The sequence below is a fragment of the Nipponia nippon genome, unplaced genomic scaffold, assembly GCF_047370975.1.
Source record: "Nipponia nippon isolate SJK-2023a ecotype South Korea unplaced genomic scaffold, ASM4737097v1 scaffold_1, whole genome shotgun sequence".
Lineage (NCBI taxonomy): Eukaryota > Metazoa > Chordata > Aves > Pelecaniformes > Threskiornithidae > Nipponia > Nipponia nippon.
Genome location: NW_028262290.1, coordinates 57238007 through 57258887, shown reverse-complemented (window position 1 = coordinate 57258887; position 20881 = coordinate 57238007). Strand labels below are relative to the sequence as shown.

The 20881-nt window shown below is 37.7% G+C and overlaps 1 protein-coding gene across 4 annotated transcripts in view; it reads left to right on the top strand.

Moving 5' to 3' along the window:
• PIEZO2 (piezo type mechanosensitive ion channel component 2) overlaps positions 1-20881 on the top strand; it is a 483849-nt gene that overhangs the window by 200159 nt on the left and 262809 nt on the right. The window lies entirely within an intron of this gene.

Here is a 20881-nt window from a genome sequence, read left to right as displayed (position 1 = left end):
GTTACTATTTTAGCCGTCCAAAATTAAATGGTTATATCCAGACTCAATGGCACAAGAGATATATACACAGGGCTATTGGAGTCTCTTTAACTGAATGCCAACTTACATAAAGCATGATTTAAATGTAAATAATATGATGGAAAAAGATTACACAGACCATGTCACAAGTTTGTATTGTGGAGTACTGATGAATAAACAGTATAAATATGTCAAAAGAATTCCTGTGGGGTTTTTGGGGGGTTTGGGGGTTTTGGAATGCTTATAAAGGTTTATGTTCTCGCACTGTGAGATCATGACACTTTTCTCTTCACAGAAATATCAAGCAAACCCAGTGGTTTGAGGTCACTTTCTAGAGAACAAACTGACAGGAGTAATAACTGTGATTGCTTTGGAACTACAGTAGTTTGTGTAAGAATAAAGTACAAGAAGATGATTAGCAATGCAGATAACTTGTTTGCTGCCCAAAATGTGCAGTGTTAATGTGTAATCTTGTTACAGTGACTAGAACTTTTGCAAGGTGGGAGGAGGAAGCCAACCTGCTTATCATTGCAAGGTAAAGTTGGAAGGATAAAGTCAACCATCGCTCTTAACATGCTAAATGACAACTTTTGATCTCCAGATATTGAGATAACCAACATTTACCATAGGGATAAGATATACTTGAAATATTCTATAATTCCAGATATTATTGATTCAGCCTGATTGCTATTTACATGAGACATCCAGGCATATTGTCAGACTACTTAAAATATATTGATGCAAGGGTATGGCTGGTTTAGTCTGGGGTGTGTGCAAGCACATGTACATGTATCAGTATATTCTTTTTATCTTTTTTTAGAGGGATGCTCTTTGGGTTTTGTTTCTTTGGTGGTGCTGCTGGTTGTGTTTCAAGAACAAATAGGAAAAAAAAAAAGGTTCCAGGAATAGCTTAAGTGCAGCATGCAGAATTGATTTCTGCTTATTATAACCTTGATGCTCTCCATCTGAACATCACTCTCCCCCCTCCAAAAAAATACCCTATATTTTTGTTTCAGTTTCTTCATAAAGTAGTCCTATGCTTCTCCAGAGTCCCCTGAGATATATCAGTACAAACTCTGGGATCCCTGAATCTTCCTTCAGCTATATGGATGGATACTGTAAAACTACCCACTCTTGCCAGTGCATATTTACACCTAGCTGAGTTCGCGTGATGGTGTTTGTGGTGAGGTGTTTCGTGCCCCCATGCCTGAGGGCAGAGTCTGCCTTGGATGTGGAGGAGAGAAGTGTGCACTACTCATCTGCATCCAAAAGAGTAAAAATAGAACCAGAGAAGTTGTTGCTTTCTGCTGACCAGGAATTTAAGATGGGTGACTTTGAGTGTTCATAGAGAAATAGGTCGCATGGAAACATGTCAAGAGTAGTACTTAAAGGATCTTTTCAACTATCATCTTGTCTCTGTTAGTACTCCAAAGAATAATCTTTGTCCTTTTGTTGTTGTTCCTAAGTAGACTAATAATAGGGACAAACAGGCTAGTTCACCAAAATTATGGCAGGGTTGTAGTGCTAATTAAATGCCTTGATTTTCTTGTTGTGGTGCTGTACTCTTACCAGCCCTGATGCTATTCAAATAATCCTGGGCTACAGTTTTACTCTTTCTCCATTTGCACCAGCAGATGGTCTTAACTTTCAGATGGACATATCTGAATTAAAGAAATGTGGTTGAATCTGCTTAAATCTGTATAAACCTAACAAAGAGAGAAGAATTTAACTTTTTGTTGTACTTTGGTGAATGGAAGTTTGCCCAGGTTAAGGGCTTTAGGATTTCACTCAATGTTTATTTTAAATCCTCATTTCCCAGACATAAACTGTTCTAGTAGAAGCATCCAGATATTTGAGAATATGCTGCAATTGTATTTTTGTGTGCTCCGGATGTGCTTTGACTAAAAAGAAATAGCAGATGTTTGAACCACGAAGTGTATTTTTCCTGAGGCAAACCTTTCCCATCTTGCAGTAGCATGGTATGACTACCTGGTGGACATGGTTTTTATTGTTTTGAGGGGGATTTTTGTCTTCCCCTCCCACCTCATCTCAGTCGGAGTAGAGTGATAAAACATTAGAGATACAGGCTGCATCTTTTTGCACTATTCTGAAGCTAAATTTGGTAATCAAATAAAAAATGTAGGATTGGAAGGGATCAGGAATAACTCTTTTGATACTGAACTAAGGGAAAACTGACTTAAAACTACGGATATATTTTCACTATTGTGTCTGAGATGATCTGCCATTTTTAGTACCGTGTGTAGCTTCTACAGTCTTGGTTTTGTTGGTTTTTTTTTTTTTCAGTGAATTAAGAAGTGCAGGTGGCTGAGGTGGAATGTTTGGGTGCCAGTAGCGCCCCAGTTTTACCAAGATTAAGGCTTTCTTTGAGTCCAGAAGTTTTGATCTTGAAAGAAGCATTGATTTAGAGCTCAACTGTTAATTCTTGGCCTATAATTTTTTTAAAATAAGCATAAAAATGCAAAAAACCTTTTAGATGTTGAATTTGGAGGGAAGTGATGTTTCCTCACTCACAGCATCTGAAGCTAATTTGAAATCTACTGATTCTGCTGCCTGCAAATAAACTGAAAGTCTGATTCAACATCTGGGCAGGGTATTATTTTTGGAAATCCTGTGGACCACTGAAAAAAAATGGTGTGGAGGACCCACTTTTCTTTACTCCTCTGCACAGGGTTGTTGGAGGAGAATGGAAGCTTTCTTCTGAAATGTCAGATTTATTATGCAGAGATCGCACAAAATAGGGTGGGGGTCAGATTCAGATTGCCAACTTTTCCTAACCACAAAACAGGATGTGCTCCCCTCTCCCCACCCCAGGACTCCATGTAATAATCAAACCATTCATAGTCGTTTCAATCAGCATTTTAATACTTGCCTTTTTTTTAAGCTCTTCAAATATTTCTTCGCTAAAAGCTGATAAATGGCTTTTGGCATACTGGGTTGACATTCATCTTCAGGAAAATGATTGCATCTTTGGCAGGACAGATGAGCTAAATTAACAAAAATGTATAAATTTAATTAGGAGTCTGTCTTATGCATAATCACAAATATGTTGTGTAGTTTTCTATATCTGGAGTTAAAACTGTAACTTTGTATGGGCAAGCACATCAGCCGCTTTGCTATCCATGTTCTGTATCAACGTCAACAAAGGCAGCCTGGTTAGGCTGTACAACGCAGGGTGCAGTTCACACAGCGCTTCAGAGATCAGAAGTATTTTTATCAAGCTCGATTCAAATTGTCTTCCAGACACAAAAATAACATTTCTTCTTTGGGGTATGTTGGGCTGCTGCTCCCATTTTGGGATGAAACCATTCTGTATTTGGCTCCTTTTAGAATTGCTTTTTTTTATTCCATGCACTTTTGGCTAAAAGAAACAAATTTACCAGTTGATTTTCTGCTGACTGAGAGTGCGAAAGCATGGCATGCGTGCCGTTGTCTTGCCATGCCAATAAATGAAGCTGAACTAAAAATCTGTTTGCTTTATAAAAATTATACCCACAAACAAAACAGTATTCCCAGGCGTTTTGAGATGGTCATATTTTAGATCTAATATTGTTGGTTCAGGGTCACTTAGCATAGTGCAAAAATATTTCTAAAGGACAGGTTTCTAGTCGGTTATTCCTGTTTTCAGAAATAGTTTGGTATGAAGGATTTTGAGTCACTGTGGTTGATCAGGTTACAGTGGTTTATGAACAAGCGATGTATTTTGTCTAATGCAGAAGCAAGTTCAGCTACTAGATTGTGGATACTGTTTAAGTGTATGAATTCATCTGCCCTTACTGGAACAATCCTGGGAAAGAGGACAGAAATGCTTGAGTAACGAGTGCAGGATCCAGGGTATTACTGTGCTCATTTGCATCAGCTCCTTGGGGTTCCTGTTGTTTCCTTGTAGTTCAGGTAAGCCAAGCATCAGATTTTGTATGATTAACCAGTGAAGGCAGTGATTAGCTTGTTTCAGATCATTGTATAATGTTTATAGGATTTTTGTCCTTTAAATTTGAACTGTGATTTTTCTGGATTTGCTCCATCCCTGGAGGTATTTAAAGAACGGATAGGTACGGTGCTCGAAGACATGGTATAGATGGACTTGGCAGTGATAGGTTAACGGTTGGACTCGATGATCTTAAGGGTCTTTTCCAACCTTGACGATTCTATGATTCTATGAATTTGGGGGAAGAGAGTAAGATGAAGCGAAGGGAAAGAGAGACCTCAGCAACTCTGCTAATTTAGAGGAAGAAGAAAAGCACCTAACGGTTTGGGATAAAGTATGAATTTACTTCTGCTATCTCTGTAAAACCTAATCTTCCCTTAAAGGTTGATATAGTAGTTTAGTGATACCAACACTTCTAATTTAAGCCAACCTGTTGGCTTAAAACGCAAGAAAACCAGGAAAGTAAATGCACCCTTTTCTCAGATGGGTATCTCTTGTACATTTGTTTTTGAGTGCTGAAGATTGGTGAGTTTAATCATAAATGCAGAAATAAACATAGGTTTTAGACAAGATATGGTTGAGAATTCTGAGGCGTTAATATTAGATTTATGGTTTCCTGTAGTGCAGTCTACTATTAACAAACATGTTCTCACAAATATTTTTCTATTTGAATGAATGTATCTGTGGCTACAAGGCCATCTCCTCGCATGATCCTGTGTAAGGCTGCTCATGAATGCATTTCGAGGCAGGTGAGGAGTGTTAACTCTGTCATCTTGGAGGGTGGAAATGCTGTTGTCCTCCTGCGCTGGGGAGGCTGCATCCCTGGACTGCTGCTTGTCCCTTTACCACCTCCGTTGTCTCAAAAGGCATGGCTGTATTTGGCACATGTGTGTGTTTTCCTGAAAGGTGTATCAGATGCTGCAGTTGGTCGGCACAGTATAAGAATGTAAATGTAGTGAGAACTAGTAACTCACTCCATGATGTTTTCAAGTAGAAAATGACGCAAATAGTAAAGGGGGAAAAATTGGAAAAATGGTGCAAATATGACTAGGAGAGTCATGTTGCCACTTCAGGATTCCCTCTTGCTTTGTGTGATTAAAAAAATGCTTGATTTTGGAGTAAACTCTTGCTTGTATGTACATCTGCCACCACTTTGGAAGGGAGGCAAGTATATCTTTGTGGAGAGGTTGTGCTCTTGGAACTGCAGGTTTAGGTTAGGAACTTGGGGTCATTTTGCTACAGGGCTCTCATGTAAACGTGGTAAAGTCAAGTAATTTTCTGTGGTTTGGTTTCTTATTTATATAAACCAGGTAAGGATATTTCCCTTTTTCCAGCTCTAAATAGTCTTGTCTACTGAAGTTGTTTGCGCTTTAATGTGCTTGAATACCATAACAAGGTAATAATCTTGTTTGGAAATTTTTTTTACTGGAAAGATTTCCATGCACTTTTTTCTGTGCGATGGGCTTTTAGAAGGATAATCCTGCATATGTCTGGTTGATAATTATAATGAAATCCTTTTCTTTAGAATACTTCAGAGAAGGTTTTGGATTTTCCACGTTTTACCCTTTCCCTTTTCATCTTTAAAGTTTCTCCTTCTGAGAAATCTGTGTGAAGGTGGGGAAGAAGCAACAAATTAAAAGAAAGAGATGAAAATAAATGTAAAATGTCTTTTTGCTTTTACTATGAGTAGAGTTGATACTGGTGCTTTTCCTGAAGACCTAAAGGTTATGTTACATTCCCAATGAATTCACAATTCATGTGCCACTGAAAGTTTCTCTCCTCTCCGCCTTCTCAGCAGTGGTGTGCCATGATGTGCTTATGATGGTGATGAGCCAAGGTGCCTTTTAAAAGCTGCAAATAGTTTATTTCTACTTATTAAGCACATAGTTGCACTGTTTTCTCCAGTAGGGAGTTTCTCAAGTTCCTGTTCACCCCTTCTCCCCCCTTTCCGCAGGATGCTCCCTGCTTCAGTTGTGCCAGCACTGAGTGCCACGAACAGCTATGCTGGCACGACTGCGGCGATGGCTCTGGAGTCGCGGGGGACACTTGGCAAAAGAATTCCTTAAGCTTTGCTGCCAAGGGAAACACATGGCCCTAAATACGAAGGCATAGGCTAACGTGCTCCATTGCTTTGTTTGCGCATCAAGTATTTTGCCTTCAGAAAACAGTGCCGCTGTTTCCATGCCAGCAAACCATCTTAGCTGTTAAATAATCTTGTGGCAGCCGCTGAAGAGGAGGAATATTGGTGCCAGGAGCCCCATGTACCGTGCTACTAGGGATTTGCTCAGTGTGGAGGCAGCAGCGTCTGGGAGCTGATGCCTTCACAAACAGCTCTTGGCTGGGGCACAGCAAAGGGCTGCTTTAATAGCTGGTAAAGTTCAACAGGCCCCAAGGTGGGACGATGACTCCACAACGGTCAAGTCCAAGTGGGGTACAAATTTGTCTTGTGCTGTTGATGGCAAAGCATGCCTGTGTAGCTGGGGGCTGGGTATTCATCCTTCAACTTTGATTGTATGACATCAAGATAGTGGCTGTCAGTCACAGCTGCTCTGCTTCTCCTCTTTGATTCAAGTTGGAGATTAAATGGAAATTGAAGCATTTTCCAGTGGACTGTGGCTAGGCACTGCACTGTCCTAATAACCCTTCAGTCACTGATAAACTGGATTGTAAAGGGAAGAAGTCTTTGAGACTGGATACCAAACTTGGCATCACACTCACTTAACAGCGGACATATTTTATGTCCTTTACTGACTTGGTGTCTTCTGGCGTGTTGTCAGTCTCTGCCTTTTTTTCTCATCTTGAACTGTTCCTCTACATGTGTTACCCCTGAAATTCACTTTCAGAGTGTTTGTCAGTATCTAGTCATTTGGGTTTTTCAGAGCAATGGGAAGATGTGTTTCCTCAGGTATATAAGATACTAATTTCATTTCGGCTTAACCGTTGAAGCGAAAATATCCTCACACCTCCTTGTCTTCTAGTGCAAAAGAAGACTTTTTTCCTGATATGATAGATAACATATAGACACTATGGAAATGGATGCATGTGCATCCAACATACTACAGAATATTTTCCCACTTTCTACAGGTAGAAAAATACAAGCTGAAAATGGGTGAGAATGTTTTCTGGGTGGTTTGTAGCAGTCATCTTAAAATCCTTACCTCAGAGCATTTACTGGGGAACGAAGTCGGATGGGATTTTCCTAGAACTGTTCCAAAATTGGAATCCTGAGCATCTTCTGAATTGGTAGAACTCTGGGGGCAGTGATGGCATATTCTATTATTTATAGAAGAGCGGTATTTTTATGAGTAGATCACGATGCCCTAAACAAAGGATAAATGCTTGTAGTTATGCTGACAATCTCTTGCTGGTTATGAAATCACACTAACTCTAGCTTTCTTTAATGTATGTTAGTATCAGAGTCCTAAATTATTTTATGCTAGCAGCTGATATGATGGAGAGTTATGTGAATTTTGCTGCTGGTATGCTTTTATTCTAATCAAAGAGCTGAGAAGGCAGTTGTACTTTTTTCTTCTTCTTTGATGGCTATGTTTTCTTGTAGCTACAATGAAATAACTTGGGAGTTTTAGATTCAAAACAATTTAGTTCTCAAAATTGTGCAGTGGCAAAAAACAATAAAATTATGTGGGAACACTGAATATTCAAAATGAACTATAATGCCCCCTTGAATTGCTTTATAAGTGGATAGTTAATTGCGGTGAGGGGGAATCTCATATGAATGGATAAAGCAGGAAAAAGTTCCACAGCTGCAGCTTCCACACCATAAGTATTTCAGGCATTTTCCCCTTTTCAAACTGAAAAATAGTTTTCATTTTTCTTGGTTTAAAAAAAACTCAACAACTAATTTATTTCAATGAATCCTTTTAATAATTATTATTACTACTACTTCTACTTATTGGAAGAACCTTCTCTTGCCTCTGTGGTAAATAATCTTTCCTCTTTTGACCCAATAACACATTAGTAGAACAACAAGCTCGTAAGTGGCTGCTGTTTTTCTTTCTGCAGCTTCATCTTCCCACTTCCATCACTTAATGCAGTGTGGTAAAGCATGAAGTTAGTTATTTTTCTGGAGTGACAAATAATAATACTCTTGACAAACTGGCTGTTGTACATTGATCTAGCTGTTAATGAAGGGAATCCGCTGTGAACAAACCCCAACATTTTACTTATTCTGGTACATTTCTTTGCTGGAGCTACAAACTTCATTCAAGACTAATTCTGGTCAGTTTACTCATAAAGATCACTTTGAAATCCATGGTTTATGTTCTCAGCTGGTATAAATTTTGTCAGTTTACTGACAAAAATACTTTCTTGACCAGATAAAAACTTACACTAATGGAAGTGCTCATAAATAAAGTTATAAGGATTATGTAAGTCTTTACTACTGTAAAGACAATATCTTCACTGTATATGGAACCCTTATCAGTGAGGGATCATTGGCTTCGCTGCAGAGATGGTGAAGAAAACCACTTTTTTTTTTTTTTTTTTTTCTTGAAAGACAGCTTGGTGTTTGTATCTTTCTTAAATTTTCAGGACATGTTTAAATCAAATTTAATGTGTCCTTCACTTAGTTTTAATCCTCCAGGATGTATACTTTGGCTCTTTCTCAAGAAGTGGATCTTTTGAGATTCTCAGTGAACTCATTTCTCCAAATTTGAGATCTTGCCCAATTAAAGAGACGCTGGGGTTTTTGTTTGGTTGGTTTTTGTTTTGTTTGGGGCTTTTTTTAAGTGAGAAATGTACACTATTGCATTTTGAGAATGAAGATTCATGTTATGACCCTTGACTTTATTTGTACCAGTCTTCATGTGTTTAGAACGTACCTAATGATGAAAAGTTTTTATTACCTCTTTCTTCCCCTGCAACAAACAATCCTTTACTTTGTGATTGGCTGCGTTGAGAGCACTAGAAGTTATGTGATGGTGAACCCAGAACCCTAATTTCCTTGGTGGGATGCGACTGCTTTACTTTTTATGCTGATGGGATACTGCATAATATCATTGGGTATCCTTAGGACAGTGGCTTGACTCCAAAGAAATACGTAGTCAGACTTTATATTGAGCCTAGATATAAACAGATTAGAATTACTAACTGCGTGGGAAGTTTTCTTCAAGTTAAACTTCTTCTTAACTTCCCACATTCAAATATTCTTGGACAAGGACACAATGGTTTGTTATATAAACATGAAAGAGGTACTAAATCATTTTGAATTTCCAGTCTTGTGCTTAAAATTTGCCTGGGAGCTTATCAAAGGTCTGGGGGAAGAAAATATTGCTACAGATGCTGTGTAATAGAAAATCTATATGTGAAAGAAGGCCTCCCACAAATACCAGCATCTGGCAACCTGAACTGAGTACCATAGACTGCAACACTTTGGGGACAGAGAAAGTGTCTTGAATGATGTGCATAGAAACAGATGCAGTGTTAATATATGTGCCTTGTTCTTTCTGGGGAATATTTCTACTCAGAATAAATGCACAATGAAGATGTTCTTTTATCTTTTCTTAAATGACTATATGCACTCTATCTTTCTGTTTGAAAACTGTACAAGGCCATGGTCCTGTTTCAGTGGTAGGACTTCTGATAGATGTTTTTTACTCAATGCTAGGTAAGCGTTGCATTTGAAACCCATAATAAAATGCATCTGTCACAGAAGGACTCTGGCTTGCAGAGACTGTGGTCATGTGCATGTGAAATTTCATTGAGAGTCAGATGGATTTAAGTACTACTTCTCCAGAAAAAGCAATCTTACTGATGAAACCAGATTTGCAGTTGCAAAGTCTCCCAACGTCTCCCTGGATTCTGCGATTCTTTGTGTTCTCCAGGGTCCTTTCCTGGTTCCTAGTTGTGAGAAATTGTTTGCAAGGCAATTCGTGGCATTCATGAGTAGATTCCTATAGTAGATTGAAACTTAACTTCTTCACAATAAGAGAAAATTACTTAGCATATTTTAAGGAGAGAAAGAAATGCACAATTCTTCAAACAAAACATGATTTATCATTTTGTACAAGAAACATCAGTTTGGAATAGTGACACTGCAAGAATGAGGGGCTTGCATCTGCTTTACGCAATTGACAGATATCCTGGAGATAACTATTTTTAAAATTCTGTTTCCTTTGGTAAACACTGCGGCTTTGTAGCACTGTCTGAAGTGCTCCTTCATCACCCAGATTTATAGCTTGCAGTTGCAACCCTCTGAGCCCTTTTTTCAGTGATGGACCAAGAAAGGAAGTTTATCTATCCTTTCCTCTACTGGAATAAATAATGGCAGCGTTTTAAACACTGCATTCATATTTGTAACTTCACTAATGATGCTCATATTTCTTAGTGTTTTAACACCTCTCTGATGTTTAGTCATGTTTATATTCCTCAGAGGCATTTGTCTGGGTTAGTTTTTTTTTGCCGCGTCCTTCATCTGACTCAGGGTTTTTTAGGACTGGTGTCAGTGTAAGCAACAGCTGGCAAAAAAAAATCACTTGGTTCTTTCTGCATCTTATGTCAACTGATTTATGGCGATTTATGTGTTTTAAAAGACGATGAGTGGGGGATTGGTAACATATGCCAAAATTTTCACTTCTAATTGCTGGAGGAATTTGGCTGAGTAGCTGTTCTGGTGTCTGATAGCTTCTTAGCGGCTGTAAATGAAGGTCTTGGTCCCGTTCTGCTTCTGGAGATCTCTGTGTCACAGAAGTGTCTCCACATCTGTCCTTGGTTGATGTTGTGTTTAGCAGTAGTGTTGTGTGACGTTTGGTCATCATCTGTGTTCTGCGTTTGCTGTTATTTTTAGTTTGAGTCTTGACAGGGTTATGCAACTGTAACAGCACAACCGGACTGCTCTCTCCGGATGTCCAGGGGGCAAGGAACATGCTTTTCTCATCCCATGAAAATGAAGGAGGAGCAGAGTGATTTCTTTAGCTCCCATTTACTTTCCTAGAGAGAGGATGGGAAGCTTTGAGACAGAAGATAAGCTCATGGTTTTTGACATTATAAAAGGCAGCGGATAAAATGGCTGAGCTGTTTCTGGAGCAGGGATGAGAACACGGAGTCTCCCTTCCACAGGCAGCTGCCTTGGCGGAGGAATACAACGATGTCTTCTTCCTCTTCCCACGCCAATGAACAAATATCTGCATAGTGCGAAGTGCTGTGACTTCAGTGAAATGAGCTCAGGAAGTTGAGTGCTCACTATTTTGGTGGCTGGCATGCTGTTCTGATCATAAAGCCTGAGGACAACACAGATCTCAGATTTGCCATCTATTTTTCTTATGTAAAAAAGGGAGACTCATTGCAAACTGCATTTTTTTTTTTTTTTTTTTTTTTGGACAGAGGTTAGGACCACTGTTTTCTGAGTAGAGCTTACTTTGGCATGTGTTAATTGTATGAGATGAGGGAGAGAAGGGAAAGAGTGTGAAGAGTGTGCCTGCAATGAATTTTAATCACTGTGAGAGAGGAGACTGGAACTGAAAGGTATATATGTAAAGAAGTGTCAAAACATCATAAATCAACTCCCCCAACCAAAAAAAACCCAACCTTGTCTCAAATTGACTAGTAAGTAAGGGATTACCAACACAATGTAAAATGTCAAAACCTGAAGGCAATGTAAGAGACAGTAGAAAGCCTTACTTTAGTTCCAATCTGCCACTGAGCTTGAAATAAGTTAAATGTTAAGTAGATCTTTCTAATGGGAAAACTTATTGATGATGGTGTCCATCATGTTTTTTAGTTTGAAAATACCTGTATACTTAGTCATGTCAATAAAGCATATTGACATTGGATTTGCTTGTGAGAGTAGATGCTCCTTTAAAATACATTATTCGGAGTACGGTGATGATTGTGGTATGTTCACACCTGAGGTCTTTTGTTCATTTTTTTTCATGCAAAAGACAGTTGGGAAGCATAGCTTCTGTACCTAAGAGCTGAAAGAGGCGAACAAGGTGTTTTGCTTTCTCCTCTCTCTGCACTCAATTCCCAGACAATAGTTGCCACAAAGCTAAAATTGGTTCCAGATGGTTTCTGGTGGAGAGAAAGCTTACTGAAACTGCTGCTCTGAGAAAGAGAGGAAAGGGGGGAAACAGTCAAAGCAAAAAAAAAAACCAACCCCAAAAACTCTTTGAAAAGTGTTCACTGTCCAGCAATCATCTCTGCTGATGAGCATTGACCAGTGAAAAAATGTCATTGTAGAAGTGCTGACATGAACCAAATGCATAATATTTATCTGTTTATCAAAACATTCATGTTTTTTTTCCAAAAGAAAAAAAGTTTTCTGTCTGGGTGTAGCCCACGCTAGATACATGATGCTGCACAAAGCAGCACCATGTTGAAATGTTGGCTCAAGGCAGGGTGGGGAGTGGTGTACGTTGGCACAGCATTATCACCAGAGCTGTTTAATGTGGAAGGAAGGAATGTTGGTTGATGCAGGAGGTAACTTGTCCTGAGCTAACACAGTTCTGTGTGGTTCCGCGCTGCACACCGTAGGCTATAACCATTAATTTGCTCTAAAAGGATGATTACATGCATTTCACTTAACTGTCTTGCACAGCAGTGTATAATTCCAACCTCATCTGTCATGAACATTATTTTAAGTGGAATTACTCAGAAGTGAGTGAGAGCAAAACTGTGCCAGGATTTAACCCCTTCTTCCGAATCTCGGTAAGAAAAAATAAAGTTCACATATAGCTAAAGTTTGCTGGCCATTATGCCTATCAGATACTTGTCAATATTAGAAGGTACAGTTCTTGAAGAGGGAGATTTTTGGTCACTTTTAGAGTTTTATTCTTAAAAATAGGTTGTTTACAGCATATCTAATTTTGCAACGAATGGCAGTTGTTTCCTTGTTACTGTAAAGAATCTTGGAGGAAAAATTTCTGAAACAAATTTTGTACTTCTGAAACAGAAATTTGAAATGTGAAGAAGTGTTAGAAGATATAAAAAAAATAGCAATTTGTAGAAGTAATACAACTTTCCTTTCTTCTTCAGAAACGGGTAACACACATTTCTTATCACAACAAACTTAATTATTTTTAATCTACTTGTTTTATTATTTTTCCTGCATTTGATCAGTCATGGCCATGTCAGGCAAAAGTGGGAAGTCGACAGACGCTTAGTAAGATTTACACTCACCTTACCTCTTTTGACATTTACATGTGTTCCTTACTGAGCTCTTGTATAGTCCATATAGTCCTCTTTACCACAGTTTAAAATATTGTTCAAAACTTCTGAATTGTTATTGCTTTGTCAGCAAGGAAAGCTGTGTTTATGTTTGCAACTGTGAGATGGATTGCCTTGGCATATGGGAATGTATATACATAAGGAGAAACTGCAGTGGCTTATGTTTTTGCATCTCTTGAGCTGGTTGCACTGGACAATGAAAAGAAAGGTCTTCTGGAGGTTTTGTGGTGGAGTGCCACTACAAGGCAATATTTTTTAAGTTAGAGGTGGAGTATGTATTTTGCGGGGTGGGGAGGGGATATTCCCTTTATTGCTGTGGGTGGGTTAGCTCCTGCTCTGTCACTGATTCTGTAATGCCTTTGCCTATATGGGAGGGTAACTGAATTTAGTACTAATGCTTTTAGAAACACCACTGATTGATTGATAGTTTCTTGTGTACTTTTGTTCTTATCGGCTGACTTTCTAGTGCAAATCTAGTCCTGTGAAGGGTGAGTCTATATGGCCTAATACAGGACCTACTTGCCTTGGTTAGGCAGCTTTTCGTGTCCAGTAAAAAAATAAGGAATAAAAAAAAAAAATCCCCCAATTTTGAATATTCTAAAGAATGTGGGAACTGGCTGATAAATGTCTTACCGGAGGGCAGCACAAGTGGAAAGACCTAATAATCATGTCATTAGGACAGTGCCTTATTAATAAGAGGAATCTTAACTGTATATCGTCCTGGAAGAGTTGACCATTCATGGTGCACATTCATGGATGGTCTTGTAGAGCACTTTGGTTTGGAGAGGAGATCTATTTGCTTTAGCAGTTGTTTTACTCTGACTTCTGAGACTGGTCTTTTGTGCCAGAAGCTTTTCATCTTGGTGCATACCAATGTCTCGTTCAGATGTTACCTAGTAGCGAAGGCTGTCTTCTGTAGCCTGTTTTAGTCATCTGAATTAGGTGTTAATTGGGTGTTTTCAGAATTCTGAGGATGTAACTGGTAGAAAATTTGATATTAACCATGGGATAGCCATCAAAAATTATAGCATTAGAGACCGGAATCTGGTGTTGAGTTCTCCAGCTTTAAGAGCTGGACACTTGTAGTTTCACAGATCAGTCAGCTGCTGATTCCCTTTCCCTTTTGTTTTTTGGTCCTTTGCTTTCAGAGATTTATTTCAGATCAGCTGGGTATAAGAATGTATGAACAGCATCAGCTCTGTCTTTCAGCCAACAACCCTTGCCTACTCACGGTTAGACATTTTTTCAGCAGCACTTTTTCCAATGAATATTTTCACTGAATGTTTTTTTTGTCACTGGAAAAATAAGCATGAATGTTTAAAGCAAATTTTAGTCCAAAGGTAGCAATCCTGAAGAATATCCTTGCATAGCTTTCTTAACAACTTCACAGCTGCAAGATTATTAAAACAGGATGCAAACACTATGCAATATCATGATGAAGGTAGTAGACGCATGACTTCATTGTAGTTGGCTGAATCAATTCCTTCTCATGCTAATGCACACATTAGCATGAACACATTAGTCTGGAGAGGATAACACTAAGAATGATGTATAATATTCTCAAACCTACAGTAGAGATACGTGGAAAAAACTGTTTTTACATAGTTCTTGAACAGAAAAGGGTATAACAAACAATACATTATTCTGTTAACATTAATGACAGTGCCTTTTTAGTAAAATAAATTCAGAAATAGTGGATGGCTAATTCCATCTTCACCTGTCCTTCATATTTTCTGCTGTCGTGGCTTTTGACATAATTCTAGCTTACAAATGAGAAGTCAGTAGCATTTTGGTACTATGCCTGCACTCTTAAAGGCTGATTTTTTTCGAGCAGGTAGTTTCCACTTCTGAATTAAATACCTTTTAAAATTTTTGTAGAATATAACTAAACATATCTTTTATGAGGCCATTTTTTTCCTCTCCTTTCCAAGATCAAGCTCAATGCAAATTCCTCTATTGCCACCCACTTTGCCCTCCAATATTTCTTATTCAACAGGTAAAATACAAATTCTATGCAAATTATCCTCTCTAAGTAGAAGAAAGGAAAGAACTGTTGGTATAAATGTGAAATAATAACATGTAGCAGCTGCTAGAATTCTGATGTTGGAAAAACCCAGTATCTGCATGTAGAAACTTGGTGGTGAATCTAAGAAGCAGTAGTAGATTTCTTCAAGTTCAAAAGTATTCTTCTTGGCTATCATATAATAATGAAAAATAAAATCTAGAAGGACAAGGTTACATGATGTCAAGTGATTTATGATTTTCCGGGTTTTTTAAGATTCCTTTTTAATTTTGTATGGTGCGTACTGTACATACCTATCTTAAGAATGAATTAAATTTTTCAACTGTATTGTAATAAAAGCTTGAAAAATTATTTTTTTTCTAATTCTGCATTAAAGATATGGTTCAAAGTAAAATAGTTTGAGCAAGCATCATCTGTGTTCCTTAACAAGCCTTAAATTGTGGACTGTGAGGGACTCCCTTTTTTTTTTTTAAAAAAAAAAAAAAAGTCTGGGGTGTTTAAAAGTGTATTGTCTAATTAAGGAAAAGGAAATATAATTTTGAAAGGTATCTCACTTAAGAGTATGTGCTTTTCACAGAATTTTAGACAATGACTTTGTGAAATCTTAGTGAAATGCACATTTCAAATTTTTTTTTTAATTAGAAAAAAGCAACATACAATAATGAATGTCCTCTTTTAGTGCTGAAATATTGACTGTTTTTATTGACTATGCTAAGAAATATACAAGCAGCCCTTAAAATATTAGCAATCTATAAGTTCCCAGGTGTAATGTCAATTCTTAATTTCAAGAAGAGAAGAAAAGAACTCAGTTCTTCTATAAGGCTGTCTAAGGAGTTTTTCTTAAACCTAACATATTCTGATACTTTTATCTAATAGAAATTGTGGGTCGTTATGTTAATAATACTACTCAGAATTGGGGACTTTTTTTAAGACTTTATACACAACTATTTGCTCTAGTCATTGTACCATAATAGGAAAGATTTTGCATTATAATAAAATGAATCCTCTTACCTGAGCAGTTTTACCTGTATGAGGTAGTCATTACACTCACTTCCTAACAAATTTTGTAAAAATATTTTAAAATGTGTTCTTCATTGCAAGATTTAAGTGTTCAGAGCTGATTTCTGTTCTCTATTAGTCCCAGAGTCAGCAGAGCAGGCTTTATAGATTTTTTCTTTGTGCATATTTTTTTTTTAAGATATGTATTACATGTAGCAGGATTAGTGAATTATGAATACATTTACAGACATGGTGAAAGAGAATAACATCAGTTATCTGTGACTGTAATTTTTCATTTGTTTGAACAAATGACTGGATGCCAGAAAGATGAAATATTCTACAGCTATCATTTTTTGCTACAAATAACTTGCATAGAATCATAGAATCATTAGGGTTGGAAAAGACCCTTAAGATCATCGACTCCAACCGTTAACGTAGCACTGCCAAGTCCACCACTAAACCATGTCCTTGAGCACCACGTCTACCCTTCTTTTAAATACCTCCAGGGATGGAGACTCAACCACTTCCCTGGCCAGACTGTTCCAGAGCCTGACTACCCTTTCGGTGAAGAAGTTTTTCCTAATATCCAACCTAAACCTCCCCTGGTGCAACTTGAGGCCATTTCCTCTCGTCCTATCACTTGTTACTAGGGAGAAGAGACCGACCCCCACCTCGCTACAACCTCCTTTCAGGCAGTTGTAGAGAGCAATAAGGTCTCCCCTCAGCCTCCTCTTCTCCAGACTAAACAACCCCAGTTGCCTCAGCTGCTCCTCATAAGACTTGTTCTCTAGATCCTTCACCAGCTTCGTTGCCCTTTGGACGCGCTCCAGCACCTCGATGTCCTTCTTGGAGTGAGGGGCCCAAAACTGAACACAGTACTCGAGGTGCGGCCTCCACCAGTGCCGAGTACAGGGGCACTATCACCTCCCCATGTCAGTCTTTTGTGAAAATTTTATACATCTGCCTGTTATTTTTTTCACTGTATGTTTCTTTCTGACTGGTATGGCATTAAGATCTATGAAATTATCATAACTTTGTCTTAGATGACATTCTGATCCTGTCTTTAAAGGTAGTATTTTTTTAGCACTCTATTGGTTAAAACAGAAATATTTCGAATAATTACTCATGAATGAAGTCAATCTTATATGTTATAAAGCGCTCTTTTCTTGCCACTCGAGGGAAGGTGCACTAAAGTACTTCAGCTAATTATAAAAAAACCCTAAGTTGGCTTCTAATATACTAATATAGAATCATAGAATCGTTAAGGTTGGAAAAGACCCTTAAGATCATCGAGTCGCTGTATATCAATAGCTCTGTTTCTTGTGTCTTTTCACAATTGCGTATTAATGCTATAATTGGACTCTGAACAGTAGCAGAACTTCAGAGATTAAAATCACATTTCTGGAGTTTTGTTACTTGAGGCTGTTAGAAAACATGGTGAGAAATGTGGTTTAAAAAAAAGACTGACAAGAAGAAAGTGTATATGGACTTTGCATGTGTGGTATATTTACCTATTTGAGCTTTTTGTTCAGTGTCTGTTTTAGGCAAACACATACTTCTGATACTAAGAAACTGAAGGGTTTCCTGGATACTAGTAAAATTAACATTTTCAGCTTAGTAGATATTTCTTTTTACCAAATGTCTTCAAAATATTTTTATATTTCTGCAGGGCACTTTATGTGAAAGAAATATATAAGGGAAGGTTTGTATGGAGAAGTAATCTCTGTTAATAGTCCAGTTTATGTAGTTGCAGAGAAAAAAAGCTTTTGAGAACACAGTCTCCTCGGGTCTAGAAATAGAAAGCAGTAAATTCTGTGGTAAATATAGTTCAAGAATTATTCCTCTGAAATTAATTTCGCTAATCGATTAGACAATTTCGAGAAGAGGTAACAAGCCTAAAATGCTAAAATTACATTAATTTTGATACAGAACTGATAGCACAAACTGACGAACATAACCCAAATATCCAGAAATTTCTATGCCATCTGGATTGCCAAGAAATTCATTTGTGTAGGTGCTTTTTCTGTTGATGGAATTTCATTGACCTCAAACGGGACTTTCCACTGTGATGGACATCTGCGTACAGCTGCCTTTGCAAAAGGAGACCTTTGTGAATGCCAGAGGGAGTGCAGAGGGTGGGTTCGTTTGCTTTTTTGGATCATCCTTTGTTGTCTCAGTGACAAACTGAAGCTGATTTTATGCCCAGCAACTTGTTCTAGGTAGTTTTGAGTATCAGAACTTAGGAATACATATATTTGACAAATAATGTTGCAGTGTAAATATGCACATACAGCGCAGCTGCTGTTTTCTAATCTTTTATCTTGCTAAAAATGTGTTCAATCATGGCTCTTTGCTCTGGCACATTAGCTTGGAAAGGCACTGATCTCTTCAGCAAAATGTACTAGATGAATGGAGATAAAGAAACACGATATAGAAATAGTGAATGGACTGAACTTAAAAATGTTGCATCTAAGTTTTGGGGGTTTTAATTTATTAATTCTGAGAAATATATTGCTGGTGCTCTTGCAACTGCTTAAATAAACGTAGGTTTTCCAGGCAATGTCTAGCCAAGGATACTAGTTTGCTGGAGGACACTTCAATATAAATAGAAGTTCTAAATATTTGACATGGAGTTGTTAGCAAGGCATTCATTGACATACGGCTAATAAAGGAGGGTATCTGAAGCGCGCAGTTGCTGTTTTCTATCTTTGTACTGAGAAAACTGAGTGCTAGGTGATCTACAAGAAGTGTAATAAGTTCAATTCTGAAGAAAGAAGAAAATGTGTATAATATTACACTGAAATTAAGTAAGCTGTTTAACATGATTAAAAGCTGATTGACACAGTCCTTGTAATAACTGGATAATAGTAGTATCTGCTAATGCTATTATTCTGCTACCGGAATGACTGAGAACATTGATCCTTCTCCTTGAATACCCATGGAAAAGCCTTCAGGCTTTAGATCAGCCTTGAACTACTATCATACCTTTTTCTATGAATGCAAAAGAACTTCTTTCCACCCCAAATTAAAGTTGCAAAATGGTTGATTTATGGATTTGTCCTGATCTCAGGAGTGTCCTCTTTGCCATTCATACCAAGAAGGCCACTAATGGCCATAGCACATCCTGTGCTCCTCTGCAGAGCACCCTGAGAGTAGGCGCATAATAGCAGGGCTGACTCCCTCTTCTGAAGTGCATTCACTTTAAAGCTCTAATAATTGCTTACAAAATTCCGAGTGGGATAGGTCCTACTTACTTTATCTTCCAGTTTTTCTTAGTTACAAGTGTAGGTGTAAGTCTTCGTGCGGCCTTTAAAGGCTGTAGATATAAAGGGAGATTAAGTAGTCAGTAACAGGAGCAATCTGAGTTTAAATTCTTACACATGAATGAGAAGCTGCTCTTAAGCATTCTGGATTTCACTCTGAAAAACCTTCTATCAAGTTTTGATGGATTTCATAGTCCTTGACAGATTTTTTTGAAGGCTGGTGTCAGAATCATGTCAGTTTAGAAGTAGAGTATAGATGATGCTTGTCGTTCCTTCTTACCAGACTTACCTATAAAGTTCACACTTTCCTTGGCTAAGCTGCAGACATTGAGCATAAATCTGGAGTCTTTCTATCAGGGCTGTTAAGGAAATTGAGTTGGTGGTTCAAAACATTGGTTAGTTTGGAAAATAAAAATTGTAGCTATTGTATGGATTTGTTTATTAATAGAAAGACTTCTCAGTTTTGTATTTTTAACTAAAATGGACAGATGTGATGAGGATGAGGACCAATTAATGCTTAAGTTGTTGACTCATTTCCGGTGTAGTCTCCATGAAATTTCATGAATTGGTGACTGGAGAAACTTGTTTTCTTTTGGAATACATGTTTGTGCAGGACTAAGGCTGTATCTGTCCTCCAAAACCAAGTTGGTTTGGATATAGCTCAGAAGACTTAATTGATACTAGTTACGTTCCATGAGTAAATAAACGTGGAGGTTGATTCATCTCCTGACTCCTCTGCAGTTGTCTTATCTCATGGGAATGGTTGAATGTGGTAGGTCTCATAATATTTCAACATCTGCTGCACAATGGAATTACAGATTACTTTCCCATTTTTTTGTTTTTTTTTTTTTTATCCTTTCTGTATGGAAGTCCATATAGGCTTCTTTCAGCACAGAATATACACGACATTCTTTGAAAAGATGCGCCTTGGTCGTAGCAATATTGCTGCTTGTTGTAATGGCCTGCTGACCTGGATATTTTCAGGAAAATACATATACACTAAATTTTTAAAATAGAAAAGGAAATATTAGGCAAAGTTAGCAGAGTAGTTCCATTTTTTAGAAAAACTTGTATAACATCAGTTTCTGTGAAGCCCTTTTTCATTTGTAGTTCACAGTCTTTCACTAGAACAACTTTGTAAGAGCAAACAGATGGGTGATAGTAAAATTCAAAGACCTCGGTAATGATTTAAAGACATTGCTATTTTAAGGTTAACTTGTGATTTTCAGGCATGCTGTCATTTGGAATCTGAATATACTTCATAATTTTTCTTCATTATTTACTGATAATCCTTAATTGTAATACAAGGAACTTGTATGTAACTTCTTAAACAGAGCCCATTACTATCGATTTATGCATCCCTATGTATTTTTGTGGGGAATGGTTTAATGAGTTTATGAAGAAAGTAAAAAGTTTAAATAACAACTAACTTGTCCATTATTCTGGACA